General features: G+C 45.2%; 1 protein-coding gene across 3 annotated transcripts in view; it reads right to left on the minus strand.

Moving 5' to 3' along the window:
* The window catches only part of Mapre2 (microtubule associated protein RP/EB family member 2), a 166,922-nt gene that overhangs the window by 74,688 nt on the left and 70,338 nt on the right, over positions 1 to 21,896 (minus strand). The gene's annotated exons all lie outside the window — the stretch shown is intronic.

Here is a 21,896-nt window from a genome sequence, read left to right on the forward strand (position 1 = left end):
AATTGTTTTAAAGTAAAAATTCTTTATGATTTATTATCAGTAACTATTTGATTTGCAAACCACTTTTACATACCTATATACCTGGGCTCATGTAAAAATTTCTGTGAAATGGGATTGAGGATAGAAAAAGTTTAAGAATGTCTGCTTGGGGCTAGAGAGTTGGCACAGTGGTTAAGAGCACTGACTGCTCTTGTAGAGGACCCAGGTTCAATTCCCAGCACCCATATGGTGGCTAATAACCATCTGTAACTCCAGTTCCAGGGGATCCAACACTTTCTTCTGACCTCTAAGGGTACTGTACCACAGGAGTGCACTTACCCACATGCAGGTACTACATTCATACACATAAAACAGTAAGTAAAATACTGAAAAAAGAATGCCTGCTCTGGAGGATGTGGCAGATTACTCTGGCTAAACCCCTCAGCTTCCCGGTCTCTCCCTCTGTTCCACATAACAGCCTATTTGGATTATTTTTCATGCAGTACCATTTTTACCTCCCCCGTCTAGTTTTTCACTGAAATTCCTAATTGATAACACAGTTTGGAGTCTCACCTTTTACATTAAGTCAGTATGAGGCATCAAGAAGTTACCATAGCAGTGTGCACCAGGGCACTATTATAGTTTTAAGATTTATTCTTATTTTCATTAATTAAAAAATTTTTTATTTTATGTGCATGAGTGCTTTGCATGCATATATGTAAGTGCACCATGTGCATGTAATGTCCTTGGATATCAGAAAAGGACGTCAGATCTCCTGGAACGAGAGTTACAGATGGCTGTTAGCTGCCATGTGGGTGCTGGGAACCAAACCTGGGTCCTTTGCAATAGCAGGCAGTGCTCTTAACTTCTAAGCCATCTTTCCAGTTCCCATTTATTTATTTATTTATTTATTTATTATTTATTTATTTATTTATTTATTTATTTATTTATTTATTTATTTATCTTTTTGAGACGGGTCTCCCTGTAGCCCCAGCTGTCCTGGAACTCACTATGTAAACCAGGTTCTATTTTTAACTTTCCTGCCTCTGACCTAAAACCAGTCATTTCTCCAGGGGCCCTTAATGCCTTTCAATAACATCTAGATAGTATTCAGTGATATAGAAGTAAAAATTTAAGCGTGATTTGATAGAACATCAAAAATGTATAGTTTTATAGGTTTTTATACAAAAATCCATATATTTATTAAACAGCTGTGCTTGGAGTTATTTATTTTAATTGTAGCAATGAAAATCTGTTTCCTACTACAAAGTGTAAAATGAAGTGCTTGCTTACAAACATACAAACAAACAGCCATCAGTACCTCCTCAGAAGCACACTAAATCCTATTTTCCTGAAGGTCTGAAACAGCCTCCCAGCACTGGACTCCCAGATGACGTGACAAGGAAAATTACTTTTCTACACTGTTATTAAAGGCTCTTTTACTTTCAGTCAATAACTTCCATTGTTTTCTTTAGATTATCATTTGTCAAACAAAACCATTTACTTAAGAAATGTAGTCATTTTTACCATCTTTATAAATTATATAAAATCTTAGTAAGGATAAATAATTCAAAATTGAAAGTATTTTGAACTGCCTGATAAAATTTTTATGTTCTGACCTAACTTTTGGCAGTCCATGTGGTTTTCTAACGATTTCTTTCATTTGGTAATAAAAAGTCTTTGCATTTCCAGGTAATGGACTGATAGCGGTGAAGTGTCAAGGCCCAGAGTTATCTGAGGTTGTATCAACCCAAACAAGGATGGAAATTTTTGCTCCAGAGAATTTAAGAACAAAACTAAAGTTGGGTATGAACTTGCATGCCTTTGATCCCAGCATTTGGGAGGCAGAGGCAGGGGATCTCTGTGGGTTCAAGGCCAGCCTGATTTACATATGGAGTTCCAGGCCAGCCAGAGCTACGTAGTGAGGCCCTGTCTCAAAAAAACAAAAATAACTACGGATAAGTGAGTTTGAACATTGCGGAAGAGGGGACAGAAAGTCCATAAGAGCCAGGGTTGGTGGATGACCAGAGGGAAACAAGTCTTCCAGGCCTCTGGGACCTTGCTCATATGAACCTATAGCAATATTTCAGCATGTACAAGACCCACGCAAACTCAATCAGACAAAAACCCAGCATAGATCTAGGGAAATGGGCAGCAGGTCCCAACCTCAGCCAAAGAACTCCTGGGTGAGGGAGAGTTGATCTTCTTTAAGGGAGTGACTCTAGATAGGCTGACTAGACTCTAGTGGATGGACTAGCACTGAGGGACATTTGGGTATACTAAGTTGACTCAATAGACCTTAACATATATGACAGAATGCATGAAATCCAGTTGTGAGAGTTAGAGGAGGTATAGGTAGGGGAGGAGGTATAAAGGTGATTAAAATATTTTATATGAAATGTACAAAAATTCAATAAAAATATACATTGAATAAAAAACAAAAATAAAGCAAAAACCAGAACAAAACAAAATAAGAACACAAAGACACAAACAGAACTGTGTGTAACAAAGATAACCCATATCAGAATGAGCAAAAATGGTGTGTGGTCACCTAAGAGGAAGAAATGACCAGAATAGGAAGAAGGTTACTTAGTAGCTTGGTGCCAGGCGTGGTGGCACATGCCTTTAATCCCAGCACTCAGGAGGCAGAAGCAGGCAGATCTCTGTGAGTTCAAGGCCAGCCTGGTCTATGTGGTGAGTTCCAGGATAGCTGGGGCTACAGGGAGACCCTGTCTCAAAAAAAGACAAAAAAAAAAAAAAAAAAAAAAAGCCATGGGAACAAAGAAGTGGGTGGCTGCCGTCCACCAGTGAATCACACTTTCCTCCAGGCCTTGAGTGATAACATTCACCCAGGGACAACTGTCTTTTCATAATCCAATGCAACCACCAAGGCAAGCAAAGGCTCTCCATGCCTTCAAGCAGCTTATTAAGATGACCTGGTAAACAATGAAGACAGGGCTGGGTTGTGCTTTAGAAAGCTTTGGTTAATGAGTTACCAGGCTCACCACTCTAAACTCTGCTATGTTTGGTCTCCAGTCAACACAGCTGCAGTCCCAAGAAATGCCAGAGTGGGAGGAACTTGGAAAAATAGGTTAGTGGATAGATGAAGAGGGAAGGTGAACCAGTGGGAGTCAGGAGTATTCTCCCATTTCCTACACTTCTACAACAAAACACGGACAACACATTAAACACACCTCAATATCTACTTTGAATTAATAGCAAATAGAGTTAGTGTCCACTACCCACCCATGCTGACCGGGATCTTCTTCCCATCTATTCTCTTCCACATTTCAGCAAGGTATCTCTTCCATCGGCACACGAAGCATTAGGTTCCACTACAGCATTTTCAAGCAGGATTTGTTCTTGTTGATTCTCCTACCCTCCTCTTCGCCCTCATCCCACTGCCCTCCCCGAACCTTCTACCTCCAGTGGCCTCCTTTACATCGTGTGTTCTGTTGCCCTCAACCCCTTCTTCAACACCTCTTTCCTGGTTTCACAGCCTATAGTTACACCCACACTCACATATATGAACACTGAAAGGTAGGATCCACATACAAAAGAGAACTTGTGATGTCTGTCTTTATAAGGTCTGGTTATCCTGCTTACTAGGGCACTTTCCAGACCCATCATTTTCCTGCAGATTTCCTAATTTCCTTTCTTTATAGTGGAGTAAAATCCCATTGTGCATATACTTCAAGCATCCAGGTGGGCGCCACCTCCTTGCTATTGTGAATAAATGCAGCAATAAACATGGACATTCAAGGCTCTCCATGGTAGGATAGAGAGTCCTTTGGGTGTATGTTCAGGAATGGTACAGCTGGGTCACATGGTAGTTCTAGTTTTAGATTTTTGAGAGGCCTCCGTACCAATTTCCATGATGACTACATTAGATGACACTCCTACCAGTAGTGAATAAGGATTCTTCTTCTCTCCACATCCTTGCCAGCACTTGTTGTCATTTGTTTTCTTGGTGTAAGCATTCTGACTGGGGTGACAGCATCTCAAAGGAGTCTATGTTCGGTTGACTTTGTGGGTGTCTTTTGTTAGCTCCTCACCCAAACATGCCAGCCTCTGATTTTAGGCCTGACAGCTTTGGGCTGGCACACACTCCCGTGAGGGGAAGTACCCTCATGAACTTGCAGCATGTCACAATGTGCGCGTGCACGTGTGTGTGTGTGTGTGTGTGTGTGTGCACGCATGTGTGATCCTATTCCTGAGCTGCCATCATGCCATCACGCCATCACCCTGTCTCTTCCAGATCCCTTCAGCTCCTACTTGCTTCTACAGATACAATTTTGGTATATTCAAATGTGAATCACCCAGGTGACTAAAAACAGTTCAGAGGAAACTTTTTATACTTTCTCAAACATTAACTCAGTTGAGAGAGTAGTTAAGTCCTAACCCTTACATGGGCACACTATGAACCCTAAGATTTCATTATAATTTTAACACACAGGACATGTAAGGTAAGCACACCTGTCCCTGCCTCCTGGGAGTGCTGTGAGGTTAGCACAAGGGAGTTTTACATCACCTTAGAGCAGCCATTGTATTCTGCCCTGCAAAGGAAGCAGGGCAGGAGTCACATTCCTGGGTATAACCTCGAAGGGACCCACTACCTGAGGAGTCACTGTGCCAGTTCACTGGAAGACACAGCTTCGGTCCAAGATGCCTGGTCTTGAGAGAGACACCTGGACATCCCACGGAAGGAGATATACGGACAGCCCTTTTACAGGAGAAATTACAATGGTTCAAAATGTCAAACTTTTTTTTTTTTTTTTTTTTTTCGAGACAGGGTCTCACTATGTAGCCCCAGCTTGCCTGGAACATGCTATGTAAACCAGACTGGCCTTGGACTTATAGAGATCCGCCTGCCTCTGCCTCCCAACTCCTGGAATTAAAGGCACACAACACCACATCTGGCTCAAAATATCATTTTTTTTAATTGACTAATTTCCAAAGACTCCATTAAGACAATACCTACGAAGAGCAGGGTCACCGTGAGCATCACAGAACAAAGAACCAACACACCAGCAGGGCTGATGCTCACGTTGGGTCTTCAGTGGGTCTTTCGGGTGCAAACGACAGTTTATCATGAGATAACCTGTTGTTGTTATCTGATCTCTTGGTGTGGCCTTTCTGACCAGGGTGATGGACTCTCAAAGGAGATTCTGGGGCAGATTTATTTCTCTTTTTGCCAACCTTACAAACAAGGTCAAGGATTGTATACCACAGTATATTTATATTCTGTTTTTGTGAATGTTTGAATGACTAAGCGGGTAGAGATCTTTTCCTCTCTAAATATGAAAGAAAAACACACAGAAAACATAAATCCCTTTCTCTCTCTGGGAAGCAAAGGCACAATCCTGGCCGCTCTGTGGACACGACTTCCGAAGCAGGACAGCCCTGGCCGAGGCCCAGCGTCCTGCTGATTTCGCTTGTTTCAGCATTTGACATCTTGGGGTGGAACAGAGGTACAGCAAGTTGGTGCTCTGCAGCACTATCAAGCCACATAAAATTAGACTTTGCATTTCTGTTTACTAAAACAGATGGAATTTTCTGTGAGTCAAGGGATGAGTTAGCCTGGCTCAGGGCTTGGCAAGCCCCAAACATGGAAATCAAAACATAAACTCTACCACCTTACCAGTAATGGACTAAAAACTCAATTATAAAATAGTTCATAATTTTGTCCAAGAAGAAATTTGGTAAGGCTTATGAATTATTCCAGGGGTGCGGTCTTCAAATTAAATAGATATTTAAAGTGTCAGTGCATTTGTCAACAACTGAAATAACTTTTCATGTAATTCACTCTGTCTTTCTACCCCACCCCATCCCCCCCAAAAGACCACCATAGCCACACTGCGTCATGTTCCCTTCACACTCTCAGTCACTCCTCTACAAAAACAGCCCGTGCGTCACCCCCCCCCGCCCCCCACACACATCAGGGCTTGGGACAGGTCAGGTGTGCTAGCATCCTAGCTCTGGTCCTGCTTTTGGGGCATCCATAGAAGAAGGATTTAAGAAATTAATCTGAGGAGTGAGGCATCTGGAGTCTATTTTGATTCTTTTTAGCAGCTAACGTCTGGGTTTGCAGGCTTCCCAAGTTTAGACATGGCCATCTGGGGAAGAACAGCCCTCCACACGTGGTGGACTGCAGTCTGCTGCTCTGTGCCGAGGCTCCGCTTAACTTCCATTTGCCCCAAGCCCACTTTGAAGCTGAACCCTTAAAGGCACTGTGGACATAAGTTACCTTCCTTAGGTCATCTAGGGAGTCTACACTCAGCCCGAAATGTCACGTTTGATATAAGATGTTCAGAAATTTTACCCATTTGTGCCAATGTCATCCAGCACATGTTTTGTACTGGCAATGTTGGAATGTGGGACTGTCTCTCTTCTCTCAAAACGGTCTCTATTTTCAGCAGTTCTCTCACTAGGGGAGGAGTCCATCACCAAGAGTCTAAGAAAAATACATTTCTACTCAACTGAACACAAATGAAACAAAGAGGATACAGGAAAAGATGTATCACTATCCGTGCCTCCCAGGAAGCCACTGTAGGCCCACCAGGTGTTAGAGTTCATTCTGAAGTGCCCTCTGCGTGGTGGTGAAGGGCCACCTGCCACCTGAGTGGCCTTTGTCAACCACTGGCTCACACCTCACACCTGACTTCCCTAAAGGCCACCCTGTCAGATCACAGCATGTTCTTTGGTTAAAGTTTTTGATTGGCAAATTTGGTCCATGTCTACAAGCCAGCGAAGGGGAGGGGCCATGTTTCAAACCTGTAAACATACCTTTTTACTCAGAAAGATCTTTTAGGGTTGTTCCAATAAAAGCAGCTGTTTTATGAACATATCTAAGTATCCACAAATATGTTTAAAAGAGACTTACCAAGCTGTTGATGAAGTATGTTTTTTTCTAAAATAATTTTAAACATATTTTAAGAAGAAAAAGAAGGACATGCAAGCCCACAGCAGACACCCAGAGAAGGGAAGAAATGGCTCACTTTGCTCAAAGACCAGCTCTGCCTCGGAATCTGTGCTGCTAACCTGGGGGTGGAGGGGGGACTCAGCCTCACTCAGAAGTCTGCATTTTCCTCAGAGAAGCCCTGTGACACACACTAGTTGGTCTTGGCTCCCACAGAACAAAGGGTTGATGTTAGTCTCCCATGGCTGTTCATAATGAACTGGGTGTCTGTAGGGAGCAACAGAGTAAATGTGTGCCCTGAACCAGGAACTTCACATAATTCATCCTCCAAACTCAGAGACGTGAGGGGTGGGACAGAGGTGCCTCACCAAGGAGACTGTCAGCCAGGCCATTCCCCATGTGCCACTCTCTCTTTATTCCTGACCTGCATGTTGGGGAAAGGGGGGGTTAAGATTTGAGAGATCAGGATGGAGGGAACGGGGAGCCCCAGAGGGTTTGACTGAAGAAAAAGCTTGACAAGACACTGTCTTCCCACCCTGTGCAGGCACCCTCATGTGCTTTACTTCTTCAGGGCTTGCGATGGGCTGAGACAGCAAAGGCAAGACTACCTGCAGAGGCAGGGCCAGGAAGAGGGACTGGGGTCAGCTCAGAACCAAGTCGCCAAGGATGGAAAGGAAACATTCAGTGCTGCCCATGGTTGCTAAAACGCAGACGCTGAAGCTATTTTCCTCTCAAATTAGGCACCTGCAGTTCAAAATCAGTAAGATAACCAGCGAACGGAACTTTCCGATGAAGCCACTTTGAGAAGAAACATTAAGAAAAACCTGAGTTTCAGTAAAGAGATGGGCTGTCTGCTGACTTCCAGGCTTTTCTAGGCTACTATTTTTTATTAAAATTTTATTTATTTTAATTTTATGTGTTTGAGTGTTTTTCCTGCACGTATGTAAGTATACCTGTGTGTGCAATGCCCGTGGAGGTCAGAAGAGGGCTTCAGACTCCCTGGAACTGGAGTTACAGGTGGTTGTTTGCTGCCATGTGGGTGCTGGGAACTGAACCTAGGTCCTCTGCTAGAGCAGCTAGTGCTCTTATCCACTGAGCCATCTCTCCAGTCCCTAAATGGGAATTTCCTTGTAACTGTAATTGCATAATTATAAAACAATACAAATTCACTATGTTAACAGATATAACCAACAATAACAGTGCATCTAGCAAGACATGATATGGCCACTCTGTGAATTCAGAGTGCCCAAATGAATTAATTTGTTTGTCCATTTTAAAATGAGTTTGGGATGTAGTTCAATGATCAAGTAACAACTCCCAACCTAATTCTTTGAGTGTTTTTCCTGCACGTATGTAAGTATACCTGTGTGTGCAATGCCCGTGGAGGTCAGAAGAGGGCTTCAGACTCCCTGGAACTGGAGTTACAGGTGGTTGTTTGCTGCCATGTGGGTGCTGGGAACTGACCCTGGGTCCTCTGGAAGAGCAGCCAGTAAGTGTTCTTAAGTAGTTAAGGAGTAGCTAAGCCACTACTTAACCACTGAGGCTGCTTACTACTGCGGTATCAGCATGCTCTGTTACCATTCACTGTTTTAGTTTTTAATGTGAGCACAAAGTTCTGTTTAGCCTGACTACTGCAACTTGTAACTCCAGCTAATAACTGACACTTTCTGGAGAGAAATGAACAGAAAAATAACTATGGTGGTTGCCTTTTGATAATTACTTTTTAAAAACATACGTATTTTTATCTTGCTATATTATCGAGTATTCTATGTGTTTGGGGGGGTGCCCATGCAAAGGCCAGAGGAGGACATGGGGTGTCCTGCCATCTCTCTCTTCCCCTTATTCCTTTGACACAGGGTCTCTCCAAACCTGGAGCTAGACTGGCAGACAGCCATCCCCAGTGATCCTCCTGTCTTTTTATGTAGGTGCTTGGGATTTGAACTCAGGTCCTAGTGCTTGTACCCACTGAGCCATCTTTCCAGGCCCTATATTATTTTTTAACAATATGACAATGTACAGATTTCTGCAACTATTTGCAAACTGAGGTTCCCAAACTGCCCTGCATATGCACCCCCATCTTTAGCAGCTTGTAGCTGTCTGCAACAGCCCACCAATTAAATGCAAAAAAGAATGAAATTTCCAGATGCCAAATATAAGTTGACTTGTAACTCAGAATTAAGCTGGGGGCTATGATCCTGAAAAGAATCAGAAACTTGACTCTTATCCAAGAAATAAGGAAATTCTGGAATTCTAAAAAGTTCTTTGTGGCATTCATGATGTATGAATGAAAGTTAACTGTATATACAGTGAGGGAGTAAATGGCCGAGGCCACACACACACACACACACACACACACACACACACGCACACACACACACACTCTCTCTCTCTCTCTCTCTCTCTCTCTCTCTCTCTCTCTCTCTCTCTCTCTCTCTCTCTCTCTCTCTCTCTCTCTCTCTCTCTCTCTCTCTCACACACACACACACACTCACTCTCACTGGGCCCATGTCTCACACACACACACACACACACACTCACTCTCACTGGGCCCATGTCACTCACACACACACTCACTCTCACTGGGCACATGTCTCTTCATATGGTCAGAAATGCAGCTGATTATTTGTCTAAATGTCCATCTGTTCCAAGCAGTGGGTGGCTTTGTCCATGTTCTGAAAATAATTCCAACGACCCAGGGCTTGTTCCCATGCCACAAGACTTGGCTGGTCTCCTCAGGGCACAGTTTTTGCCCAGCAGCCCTGCCTAACCCTCTTGGCTCCCAGTACATCCACCCCTTCTCTACCATATGCCTTCTGTTTACTTTCCCAGCCTGGCTTGGCCTTGTTCCCTCTCACTCTGACCTTTGCTCTCTCCCAGGATCTTAAGTAATTTCAAGTCAGGGCACAGCTGCCCCCGCCCAGCAAGGCCCCTGCTCAACCTTTTAGGACGTGGATACATGGTGGGTGATCGTGTTCAGCTGTTCATCTGCAACTGTACAATCAGACACAGCAGGAGAGTGTATGGCCGTCAGATGGATGTGCTGTCATCAGGTAAAGGCTTGTGGTGGACCCCTCCTGCTGGGAGTCCGACTGGTGGGAGTGCTCCTTGGGTCCCGGTTCTGAGCTCTTGGATGCTCCTTGGCACTGATTCTCCTCAGCACCTTCACAGTGTGCCCTCTCTTAAGCTAACCCTTCTTATACTGAGGAACAGATGATGGATGGCAGCTCCCAGGCTAATCCTCAAGGATGACCAGGGTTCAGGGTTCAGGGTCAGGGCTCAGGGCTCAGGGTTCAGGGTCAGGGGTCAGGGGTCAGGGTTCAGGGCTCAGGGCTCAGGGCTCAGGGCTCAGGCAAAGGAAGAGAAGCTCTTTCCGGCACTTGGCACCATCACCTGCATCTCGTGTTTCAGGTTCAGCTCCAATGTCAACTCCTCAGCAAGCCCTCCCTGCTCACCCACTGGAGCAGCCTCTCCAGTTACTCTTACATCATGCTGTCCTTGACTCCCTGAGAGAACACCGTCTGTGGTTATCTTGTTTATTGACCTCCACCTCCTGGCCCTGCATGACAGCAGGTACTTCACAGCACATGTCCTATTTACTGCTGTATCTCCAGGGTGTGCATGAGGCTCAGTCCACGCTGAATGAATGCATGTTTGGGGGAGCTTAGTAGGGAACGGGCAGTTACAGGAGGCTGAAAATCACACCCCGCAGGCAGCTGTCCTCTGTGGCCCTGTGCTGTGTGAGGCAGTGAAGGGGGACTACATTAGGGCTGAGTGGATTAAAGGACTCGGTCTTCTGTGTCCAGAAAAAAGAGTGAGTAATAAGCATTCTTCAGTTCTAGAACACAGCTAGGAAAAGCTCACTGGCTGTCCACAGCTTCTGGAGAACTCAGATCTAGGCCTCAGGGCACCAGCTTAGTTTCAGAGTCCCCATCAACTGGCTGGGTATGCTGGGCACACACATGAGATAAACACAGCACATACAAACTTGGCCTCCACAGGGGATCTCCTTTTCTTCACTGGTGAAGCACAGGAATGAGGCGATCCACTATAGTATGTGGCAGTTACTGCAAACGTTCCCCATGTCCACTGTAAAGGCAACTGGATTTCTGTTTTGTCTCCCAACAATACTGTGCTGCAACTGCCTTTATGCCCTAAGATGTTACAGACTCGTGAGGTCTGGAGACTCACTCCATCACAACTGTCAAGAGGCAGAGCTGGGATCTGGACCTGGGACTGATTCTAGGGCTGTTGCTCACCACCCAAACCCTCTCTGCGCTCTCTATCATGCTATGGGAGAAAAGGGAAGAAAAGCCACCCCTAATGAAGATACAGCTGTGGCCTCCCATAGAGATTTTTCCCTTTTAATTTTTATCAAATCCTCTTTCTCTTCCCTCCCTCCCTCCCTCCCTCCCTCCCTCCTTCCCTCGTTTCCTTCTTTCTTTCAAACTAGGGATCAAACCCTGGGTCTCAGGCATGTTATAGAAGCTCTACCATAGACCTACATGCCCAGCTTTCTTTTTACTTTTTATTTTGGGACTAGATCTCATTTAAATTCTCCAGGATGGCCTTGAACTGATTATGAAGCTCCTGGAGGTGTCAAACTCATAATCCTCCTGTCTCCTCCTCTTGATAGCTGGGATTACAGGCCTGCACCATCAGACCCAGCTCCTCATTTTAGAGTTAAACCAAGATGATCTTTAAACATACATTTCCATGAAGAAATGCCTGAACAGTAGAGATTTGGATGCGATATACTCGGTTTATTGCTGGGACCGTTCTCTGGCTGGAGGACCTGGCTCCACTTACAAGGCATGCTAGTATTTCAGAAACTGCCACATTTTACATTTTTTGTGACTACAAAGTCTCTTAGTTTACCTTTTGTGGTAGATTAGTCAAAACGGACAGAGACCACATACACTACTGATTATAATTTTTTCAAAGCTACTAAAGATTTTGGATTGTTATATTAACTATGTGTTTAGAATAATATATTCCTAAAAACTATAACGTTCATATTGCACTCCTAAGGGCTGGTTCCTATCCAAAGGTCTGCATTTTCACTATGATAAAATTAATTTCAAACACATGGAAAAATTTAAGGAAATGAAAATGAAGTGTTAATAACATTGAACCACCAATACGATGATGAAGTATAGGCAAGCACTTGAAGACAGTCTAGTGAATCTGAGTCCAAACTGGGTAAGAGATGCACACATCCCCTGGCTCTACTTGTGCTCCTTCGCTCTAATTCTTTCCAAAGTGCGCTCTGACTTACAATCCAAAAGGGAATTTTCAACCTGGGAAACAGCACACTGTGAAACTTTTCAACTCTCACTTGTCACTGGCAAGGTACTGGTTAGCCTCCTTCTGGCTTGTCTGCGTCACAAAGTCATCTACAAAGGTTATAATTGAGAACTGTGCAACTGAGTGACAAAAAAAATTTACAGAACTATCTCCTGTTTTAAGGAAGTTTAGGATTTTGTGCGGTGCCTCAGTCATGGATGCCCTGGGCTGCTGAGGCCTGGAGGCAGCTGCCTGGACATCCCCGTATGCTCATCTACACCAGGCCCACTGCAGGATCCCAGAGAACACTGTGCAAATGACACACAAGACGAGCTCTCTCCTGAACGTGCTGACAAATAGCAGACGGAAGCTCTGGCCATGCTGAGCTGAGCTGAGCTGAGCGGTGGTGCTGCAGCTACGGGAATTCTAAGAACCAGGACAGGCATCTCACTGCCAGGTAAGAGAGGAAGGATCTGCTGTGGCTCAGAAGGGACACAGTCCAACCTGGGAGAAGTCGTGATGGTGAAGTCTGAAGTCAGGTTGCAGAGAGGTGTGCACACCGGCTCAAAGGCTGTCCTTGTCTTCCTCTTCTCAGCCTGGAACTCTGGCCCATGGAACGGTACTGCGTACATCCAGGGTAGGTCTTCCCTCCTCTGATAAACCACTTTGGAAAAGCCCACACAGATAAACCCAGAGGTATGCTTCCTTGGTGATTCTAAATCCAGTCAGGTTACAATGATTAGACCACCGCAACTAGTTTCCTGTGTTTGTTTTGCAGTGCTGGGAAGAAACCATATTAGACAACTGCTCTACTACTGAGCTACGTCGCGGCCCAGTCCCCTCCTCTCCTGTTTAGGGTGCGAGGTGCCATCTTGTGCATTAGAATAGGTTTATTATTAAAACAACAAACTTTTTATATCAGAATTATCTAAACAAATACCAATTTACACACACACACGCATGCACAGAGAGAGAGAGAGAGACAGAGAGACAGAGAGAGAGAGGGAAACTTAACTTCCAGTATTTCTTTATTCTTCTTTCAACTGTCTTGATACAGGTCAGTTGTAACACATACACACACACATATACACACTCATACTCACACACAGTCTCTCTCACACACACACACACTCACACACAGTCTCCCTCTCACACACACACTCACACTCACACAGTCTCTCTCTCACACACACACACACTCACACTCACACACAGTCTCTCTCTCTCTCACACACACACTCACAGTCACACACAGTCTCTCACACACACATACTCACACACAGTCTCTCTCACACACTCACACTCACGCACAGTCTCTCTCTCTCTCACACACACACACTCACAGTCACATACAGTCTCTCTCTCTCTCTCTCTCTCTCTCTCTCTCTCTCTCTCTCGCACACACACACCACATTCACAGAGGTTGGGGAGATGGCTCAGTAGGTAACACACCTGATGTGCAAATGCGAGGACTGGAGTTTAGACCCTAGAACACACATGCAGCTGGGACACGGAAGCACTAGCTGTTTTCCCAGTGTTCTTTCACTCCGGGAGGCAGACACAGGACCCCGGCCCCCAAGAGTCACAACACTCAGCATCAGTGTGTTAGCACTACAGTTTTCAAAGGAAAGGGCAAAAATCTAGCACTTGAGTGGGTAAGAATTGTGCTACGTTCAAACTGGATCAGGTACAAAAATAACCATGGGCGGATACATGGTAATATTTTAATGTGGATGATTCACAGTCTCTGCTGAACTTAAGAGAGTTTTACTAAACTTGGGATTCTTTTTTAAGTTATTATTTTACTTGTGTGTATGTGTGTGGGGTGCACGTTTATGAGCGGATGGGTACCTACCCCTAGAGAAAGATGCTGGGTGTCCTCCTCTCCGGCTCCCCACCTCACTGCCTTGACAGTCTCTCATTCAGCTAAACGTTGCTATTTCGGTGAGTCTGGCTAGTCCAGCAGCTCCTGGGATCTGTCCATTTCTGCCCAGGAATATTGGGGTGACAGGCATGTGCAGCCATGCCCAGCATGTTTTCAGATTTAATTATTCTTAAATTTAAATTTCTGAGAATTTCCTACATGACTACTGTGTTTACATCAGTTCCATGACTCTCTTTCCCTCCAATGCCTCTTCTGCCCCTACCCCAACTCTCTTTCATATTCATGACCTCTTCATCAATTACTGTTATATATGAATACTCAGAGAGAGAGAGAGAGAGAGAGAGAGAGAGAGAGAGAGAGAGAGAGAGAGAGAGAGAGCGCTATTATTTCATCTTGCTGTTGTAACCCTTTTCTTTCTAAATTTCTTTTATGTAGCCAGGCATGATGGTGCAAGCCTGTAATCCCAGTACTTGGGAGATGGAGGCAGGAAGTTCATGAGTTCAAGGCCATCTTTTGCTATATTGTCAGTTCAAGGTGAACCTGGACTACATGAAGCTCTGTCTCAGAAAGCAAAAACACAAAAAACTTCCCTGTATGTGTGGTAGAGGAAGAATGAATGCATTTTCCACAGTACATACTTTAAAATGGGCTCATATACACATGGTACATACTCTATACACACATATATTCTTCTATTCATGCAGAGATGAAGACTGTTCCCTCTCCCAAATTCCTGTGTACCTGGAACCTCGGAATGTGACCTTATTTGTAAATAGGGTATCTACAAATGGAATTAGTTAAGATGAGGATATTGAACCAAGTGGGCTTAAAACCCAATGACCAGTACCCTTAAAAATACACAGAAGGAGGAGGTAAATGAAGAGACAAAGAGTGGGCCAGCAGAAGTGGGGGAGGGCAGGAAAGACGTTCCCTAGAGCCACCAGGGTTCCTTGAGCCGCAGCACTGAGGGAGGAGAAAGGTTAAGCTCCCCAGTGTGCAATCATTTGTTGTGGAAGAAACAGACACTAAGACGACATGCATGTTATACTAAAGTGTGTAAATACATCAGAATATACCCAATTCCAGAATTTTATATTAATATGTTTAATTACAAGAGTTTCATTGATCATTTCCCCTAATTGTTATCCAGTTATTATTTTAAGACATTAGACCCGGTAGTCAGTTGAATTATCACTGGTTTACAGAAAAAGACAGGGATATTTTCCAACCAGTGAGTCTGGGGATGTAGTTGTTTACTGACAACTAAGAGTGAAACAGACGTCATCAGACTGGGTTCTCTAGTTAACAGGAAAGGAAGCGCGAGTTCATCTTACTATTAAAAAAAGTCCGGTCCGTGCCCTCATAAACCAAAGGAACCGCAGGATGTCCTGTTTCATGGTGCTTGGCTCTCTTTTGTGGAACAGCCTCAATTAAAGCAAAAGAACAGTTCTGCTCTCCATTGGTTGGGGAGTGGCTGTGGCTGCTCAGTCCCAATTAGAACACAGACAACTGCCTTCCACAGCCTGGAGAGTGACAGGCTGCTGTCTTCATGGAAGGCCGGAAGGAATTCACCTGAAATTTGGCCTAAAGGTTTGGCAGTAAAATGAAAAGTGATAAATGAGTGACAATCACAAAAGCTACTTGGGGCCTAGGGCATTTGCAAAGTCACAGTGAACTTGGGTTTTTATGCTACCTTTGGATTTTGAAAGATTGATTGGGTAAGTAGATGTGAGCAGATTCTGTAGGTTGAAGCTTGCCCATCCTCTCAAGACAACAAGGTCCCCGGGGTGGCACCTTCCCAGTAACCTTTTGCTTTTCAGTCTCTAAATTCAATTATAAACGGTTTCCCCTCAGGGTCTTAGAGCTAAGTCGGGAACCAGATTGGCAACAACAAAAACTGCCAGGCAAAGCCAGGCCTGGCAGCACAGGCCCGCAGCTACAGCTATTCAAAAGCCTGAGGTAGGAGAGCCCCAAGTTCAAGGCCAGTTTGGGCAACTCAGTGAGACCCTGTTCCCCAAACCAAGATACCACTCCCAGTATTTGCCCCAAAGACTCCAAGTCAACATGTCAGAGACATTTTCACAACGATGTTTACTGCAACACTGATCACAAGAGCTAAATTACAGAAGCAATCTGTATGTCCATCAGCAGCGGCATGGATAAGGGAAACGTGGTTTATATACACAATAGCATTTTCATCAGCAATAAAGAAGAATGCAGTTATGTCATTGCAGGAAAATGGATGAGACCGGAAAAGATCCTATTAAATGAATTCAGTCAGCCTCGGAAGAGCGGTGATCATGTTTTCTCTGGTTGGCGGGTCCCAGGCTTTAATGTAGATACATAAAATCATGTATGCACAGGTGACAGGAAAATAGAAGGGAAACTGTGTAAGGGACCAAAGACTAATGGGCGGTAGAGGAAGGGAAGGGGACAATGCAGAGTGGTGGGGGGAATATGCTTAAAGGACGTGATTTGTGTGCATGAAAATGACCTTATATAACACCACATAAAAGAAAAAAAATAATGCAAAAAGAGGGCTGGGATTGCAGCTTGGTGGTGGAGTGCTGTCTTAGTCCAGGTGAGACCCTTGGTTGAACCCTAGGACTACAAACATGATCAAACAAGCCAGCAAGCAAGCAAACAGGCAGATGTGCCAATCAGCTGAGTGGAGGCAGGTTAAGAGCTTGAGATGTCTCTGTGCAATGGTAAATGAGGGGTGCCGAATGCTTAGCTATCCTGGGCAAGATTTTGAAAACATGCAAATGGTTACTTGCTGGATTTAAAGGAAATAAAAACCATCTCTATACATACTTTCTTAAACTTAATAGCAGGACTTTGATCTAGCATTGAGAGGACATACAATACAAAGAAAAGATTACCCACATAATTAAAGCATCCTTCCCAGAGCGGCAGGAGTGTCTCATTGACTACACGGCACCAAAGAAAACCTGGCTCCCGAGCTTAAGTCTTTAAAAGTGGAGTTAGTAGTTGTTTTGAGCTAAAATAATAAACCTGCTAACAATTTTCTGCCTATTCATAGAACCACTTACTATGTACAGGTTGAGCATCCCAAATTCTAAATCTTAAATGTTCCAGTATGACATGATGTAAAAAAGCCTCTGACTACTGATGCTTCTTTGCACAGGGGTATCAATGGAGAGAGTCCCAAATCTGAAAACATTTGAAATCAGAAATATGTCTTGGCCCAGGGATTTTGGATGAGGATATTCAACCTGCACGTAACAGACCATGCACATTACTGCCATAAACACTGGACAAAAGCGAGGTACAAGTAGACACTCTTTCTCTTGAGGGATGTATATGCAGGTTAAGAGCACAAGACTCAGACACATTAAAATCTAAACCAAGACTGTATTAACGAATTCACAATATACTTTTACCATCTGCTTTGAATTATAATTTTTAAAACAGGTTGACGGTTTGGACATCTCACTTGAGAAGCTGTTCAAATGGCCAGTGAGCTCACAGAAAGATTCTTAACCATTTCTCCTCAAGAAACTATAAATTACAGCATCATGAGCCTCCCCTGCACACCCATAAAGGATGCCCAGGACCAAGTGCTGCAGGGACTCTGCTGAGCGTGGGAAGGACTGCGACCACCGGAAGCAGCTGCTTTTAGTTTCTTAAAACTAAAGTCCTAGGGGCCAGGGAGATAGCTCAGTTGGTAAAGTGCTTGCTGCCCAAGAATAGGATCTGGGTTCCCAACACCCACATTAAAAAGTAGGGCACGGTGGTACATGCTTGTAATTCCAGAGTCATGGGGGCAGAGACAGGGCAATCCCTGCAGCTTGCCAGCCAGCCTAGCATTCTTGGTGAGCCTCGGGCCCTGTCTCAAAAAACAAGGCAGACAGTGCATGCAAAACACCACCTGAGGTTGGTTTCTGGCCTCTATATACACACACATATACATACATGCACATCTGTGCACACACAAATACTAGCTGCATGACCCAATCATCTCACTTCTAGGCATTTACCCCAGAGAAATGAAAACAGATCCCCACAAAGATTTGCATATGAATATTTGCAAAAGCTTATCCATAACTGCCAAAACCCAGAGGCTCCAATGTTCAGCAACTGGTAAATGGATAAACAAAATATGGTCTTGCCATATGATGGACTACTACTCAGCACTAAAGAGTAAGGAGCTGTATATATGCCTGATATGGATGAATTGCAAACTCATAATGCTGAGCAAAAGCAGCCAGATGCTAAGAGTGCATCCCATCTGATTCCATTCATAGAAAACAATCTATTCTGTGGTGACAGAAAGTATCTCGGGGTTCCTGGGACTGCAAAGGCACAAGGAATTTGGGGCAGTGATGGAAATACTCTGAATCTTGGCTGTGCTGATGACTCAGGCCCTACCCTATCAAAACTCATTGACTTGTACACTTAAAATAGATATAGCTTACTATATATGTGCTGGATAGCTTTAGTGTCAACACACCTGGGTTGAGGGCACCTCAGTTAGGAAACTGCCTCCACTGGACTGGCCTGTGGCCCTGTCTGTGGAGTATTTTCTTGATTTTTGAGTGATGTGGGAAGGAACAGCCCACTGTGGGCAGTGCCATCCCTGGGCAGGTGGTTCTGTATTGTATAGGAATGCAGGCTGAGCATGGGCCAGAGGAGCAAGCCAGTAAGCAGAGTTCCTCCATGGCCTGTGCTTCAGCTCCTGCGTCCAGGTTCCTGCCCTGAGTTCCTACCTTGGGCTCCCTCAGTAATGAACTGTGACCCAGGAGATGTAAGACAAATAAACCCTTTCCTCCTCGAGTTGGTATTGGTCATAGTGTTTTGCCACAGGAATGGAGAAAAAACTAGAACAATATATCAATTAATTTTTGTTTGTTTTTGTCTTTTTGAGACAGGGTCTCCCTGTAGTACCAGCTGACCTGAACTCACTATGTAGACCAGGCTGGCCTTGAACTCACAGTGATCCACTTGCCTTTGCCTCCCAAAAGGAGTACTGGGACTAAAGGTGTGCACCACCACACCTGGCAATTTAAAAGCCAGGTGTGGTGGCACATGCCTTTAATTCCAGCACTTAGGAGGCAGAGGCAGGCAGATCTTTGTGAGTTTGAGGCCAGCCTGGTGTACATAATGAGGTCCAGGAAGCCCACACCTTTATCCAGACATCGGGGAGACAGAAGCAGGCAGATCTTTGTGAGTTTGAGGCCAGCCTGGTGTACATAATGAGGTCCAGGACAGCTGGGGCTACAGGGAGACCCTGTCTCAAAAAGACAAAAAAAACCAATTATTATTTTTAATTATGTGTATTTGTGTCAGTGTATGCAAATGCCGGTGCCTGTGGAGGCCAGAAGAAAGTGGAAAATCCTCTGGAGCTGAGTTACAGGTGGTTGTGAGCTGTCCAATGTGGGTGCTGGGAAGTAAACTTGTTCAAGGGCAGCAAGCACTCTTAGCCACTGAGCAGTCTCTCCAACCCCAATGCATTTCTAGTTACACTGATAGGCTTTTAATGAACATGCTGTATGTCAGGTATTGTACCAAGTATTCAGGACACAAAGCTCACAGATCACAAAGGCAGGTAGACAGGCGCTTTGGAACATCGAGTGACAGCAGCTACATCCTTTGAAGAATTTACTTTGCATGAGGCGTCAGTTTGTATACACTGCATATTTGACTTAGTCCATGTAAGAACTCCCTGAATTTGCTGCTGTTATTTCCATAGCAACTGTAGAAAAATGAGGCTTTAGAGAGGCAAAAACATTTGTCCTAGATCATACGGTTAGAAAGCAGTGGAACTGGGTCAGAAAATACACATCTTATATGAGAGCCAGGCTCTGCCCACAGCCCCTCACTACCTCACTATGTCCAAGCAGCTACCTGGTGGGGTACTCTGAGCACCCCACCTGATCCCAACACAGGGTAGAAGGGAGGTGCTTGATGGCCCAGACAGCTAATGAACAGGAGCTGAGAGAACAGAATGTGTGTCCATAGCAGGCTGGAAGCAGTCTGTGTTGCTATGGGGACATCTTAAAGTCATTGCCAGGCAGAGCTACTTGCCTGTCAGAAATCGTGGAGGGGGCACTTCCCAAACACCAAATACTTCTGGATTTATCATGAGCTCCAGGCCCCAGTAAGAGATCTGGGGAACCCCAGTGGTCCCCACCCAGCCTAGGCTTGCACAGTACTCACCACTTTACTCTTCCCTAGGAGACTGTGGAGGCAGCTTCCTCTGGCCAGAGATGGGCAGACAGACAGACTGCACCCCCAGAAGCTCTCACACTGCACACTGTGCACAGGGCTGCCTCTCACCCTGCCTACCAGCAACCCTTCTTCCACTTCCTCCTTTTCTAGCAGAGCCCTTCAGGCCACAAGCTCTAAAGCCTGTTTACTTCAAGGCTGTGGGTGGGCAGGTCCACAGCAGGGGAGCACGCAAAGCTCCTTTGTTTTTTCTTAGCTGTCAGTGTCCCTGGGGTCCTCTCCTACTTCACTGGTGATGGGGGGTGGGGAGTAAGGACGCTGCCGTTCAGGGAGTCATGCTGCCTGTGGGTGGATGGCTGCCTGGCCATCATGGGAGCTGCCGATTACTCAAGGGCAGACAGTGCTTCTCAGCTGCTCTAAGACAGGAGGCTAGGTGATCAGGGAGCTCAGAGGGCTGCGGTCAGAGTGGCTGAAAAACGGCAGTTCTCTGCCACCTTGCAATGTTAAGGCCCCACATGGCACCTGACGAACAGCAGGTGCTCAGTAAACAAGAAGAAAATGGGACTGAAAAAGGATGTTGAAAAATAATCCCCACCGAGGGGAGGCTAAGATTCACGGCGCATACTAAGCAGGCTGGACACACTACCAAAGGCGGCACAGGCCACTCCAATGTGCGCCGGAGAAAACGAAACCAAGTGAGCATGATGGATCGGGTCTCTTGCTGCGTGTGAAAACCTCAAATGGAGATGTGAGACGTCAAGGCGGATGCTGGAACAGCACAGCTTCTCTGGGACGTGGAGTACGCTAACACAAGAGCAGCCCTCGCAGGGCCAGTGAGACGGCTCAGCGCACAAAACCACCTGCTTTGCAATACTGACAACCCGAGCTGCACCCCGGGAACCCATGTGGGGTGGAAGGAGAGAACCAAGTCCACAAATGTCTTCTGACCTCCAGAAATGCAGCCTGCGGGTGCACATCTGTGTGCTTGAGCAATGGAGGCAGAAGAATCAGGAGTTCAAGAACAGCTTCAGCTATATGGCAAATTTAAGGCCAGCCTGGGCTACATGAGACCCTGCTTCAGACAAGAGGGGGCTGACTCAGTTGGTAATGTACTTGCCAAGCAAGCATGAGGACTTGAGTTTCATCCCCAGTATCCACAAAAAAGCAGGGTGTGACAGCATGTGCCTTTAGGTCCAGTGCTGGGGAAGTGGAGACAGGTAGATCCTGGGCTTGCTGTCCAGCCAGTGCAGCTGAGGCAGGTGAACTACAGATTCAGTGAGAGATCGGATCTCAAAAAACAAGGTGTTGAGGGGGCTGGAGAGATGGCTCAGAGAACCAGATGGTTTCCAGCACCCACATGGAAGCTACCAATAGTCCATAACTTCTGCTCCAGGGGGATCTGATGCCCTCTTCTGATTGCTGAGGGCACTGCATGCAAGTGGTGCACTTCCACACACACACACACACACACACACACACACACACACACACACACACGCAAAACAGTAGTACACATAAAATGAAAATTTAAAAAATAAGATGGAGAGCGGTTGAGGAAGACACAGGATACTGATCTACTGACCTCTGGTCTCCACACTCACATGCACACTTGAACACATACACACATGAAAGAGAGAGTGA

Source organism: Nannospalax galili, unplaced genomic scaffold (assembly GCF_000622305.1).
Source record: "Nannospalax galili isolate Female #2095 unplaced genomic scaffold, S.galili_v1.0 scaffold147, whole genome shotgun sequence".
Lineage (NCBI taxonomy): Eukaryota > Metazoa > Chordata > Mammalia > Rodentia > Spalacidae > Nannospalax > Nannospalax galili.